General features: G+C 36.5%; 1 protein-coding gene across 1 annotated transcript in view; it reads left to right on the top strand.

Moving 5' to 3' along the window:
- LOC106880792 (SCO-spondin) overlaps positions 1-1,815 on the top strand; it is a 16,331-nt gene that overhangs the window by 13,471 nt on the left and 1,045 nt on the right. The gene's annotated exons all lie outside the window — the stretch shown is intronic.

Below are 1,815 nucleotides of genomic sequence, written 5' to 3'. Positions count from 1 at the left end.
CTTTTAGTTCCATCTCATAAATAGAGCTTTTAGTTCCATCTCATAAATAGAGCTTTTAGTTCCATCTCATAAATAGAGCTTTTAGTTCCATCTCATAAATAGAGCTTTTAGTTCCATCTCATAAATAGAGCTTTTAGTTCCATCTCAATGTTCTCAGCTTCTACTTGTGCTCCTCTTTTGCTTATTGAAACATCCCGATATCGAAAAAAATGAAGTTGATTCATTCAGTTAGACGGTGGTCTTTAGGGGTCCATATTAGATATTGTTTTTAAAATTTATGTACAAGTTTCCTATACTCCTACAATACATAAAATATTTTAATGTTCTTAATATTATTTAATCATAAATGTACAGTAGTTTACATACATCGAACGGCTATGGTGGTCCATTGAGTAAAATAGAAATCAAAGGAAACCATAGGCAAAATATGGTTGAGAGCTATTGGGTTAAACCACTGAGACCTTGTAATAATGTAAAAATCGAAGTATGATTGTCTGCGGGTATGTGAAAGCGTATCTTGTGATGGTAGAAATTACAAAAGCTTCGAATATTTAACCCATTACCTACCAGTGATCTCATATGAGTTCACTTAAAAATTACAAATTTCGTAATTATCTGTCAATATTTACACATCTAACCTCTTTGCTATATCTACTAGGTATATTTCTCTGATATTCAAATGAGGTTTGCTAATTTTTCACCCAATGTTATTTTGAAATGTTATTTTGAAATGTTATTTTGATCATTCCAGCGTGTTTCTAAGGCTGTTTTATGCTAGAAATCAAAGTTTCATAAAAAAAATTCCAGTTGACAGAATTATGGGAGGTAATGGGTTAATTAATGGTTTTAAGTTCTGGAGTTCATCCTAGAGTTGAGTTTGCTTTCCCGTTCGAGAACAAGAATATATCTACTCTGCGGTGTATTACACATCAGTCCGTCCTTGGATGGTTCCAATAAGTTATTAGCTTTCCTTTTCGTTTCTCTGAGAGGAGGTTACATGCCTTCCCCCTCACTTAACACTTCTCCATCACATCTCCGGAGGCGGATACTGTGCTTAGTCGCCAGCGACCGCTTTCACAGCGCAACATCACTGATTCCGAGAAAGATAGTGGGAGAAAAATAGAAAGGAATCCAATATTTGACTGGTGCTTTATTTATTGACAGCAAAGAGATGGAAACTAAAATTGACACCCGGTAGATATGAACTCAGAGCGCAGGAAGCCGGGACAAGTACCACAAGGCATTTTCTCTAATGTTCTTACCCCTCTGCCAATATGCCGCCTTATATCAAATGTATGGTGCACAAATACAGCTATAGATATGTAATTTTGAACTAGATATCACCATTATTATAAGTAGTAGTAGTAGTAGTAGTAGTAGTAGTAGTAGTAGTAGTAGTCGGCTTTAAGCTTTATTTTCAAATGTCACTGAGGTTAACATTGCCTTTCATCCTTTCAGGATCGATAAATTAAGCACCAGTTGCGTACTGAGGTCGATCAAATCGACTGGCTCCCTCCCCCAAAATTTCAGGCCTTGTGCCTATAGTAGAAAGGATTATTACTATTATTATTATCATTATTATTATTACTATTATTGGCGACGAGCTGGCAAAATCGTTAGCACGCCGGGCAAAATGCTTAGCGGCATTTAGTCCTTCTTTACGTTCTGAATTCAAATTTCACTGAGATCGACTTTGCTTTTCATCCTTTGAGGTCGATGAATTAAGTACCAGTTGCGTACTGGGGTAGATCTAATCGACTGGCTCCCTCCCACCCCAAAAATTTCGGGCCTTCTGTCTAGAGTAGAAAAGACTAG

The sequence above is a fragment of the Octopus bimaculoides genome, chromosome 10, assembly GCF_001194135.2.
Source record: "Octopus bimaculoides isolate UCB-OBI-ISO-001 chromosome 10, ASM119413v2, whole genome shotgun sequence".
NCBI classification, from domain to species: Eukaryota; Metazoa; Mollusca; class Cephalopoda; order Octopoda; family Octopodidae; genus Octopus; species Octopus bimaculoides.
The sequence above is the reverse complement of the archived record's forward strand: the minus strand, read 5'-3'. Positions and strand labels throughout refer to the sequence as shown.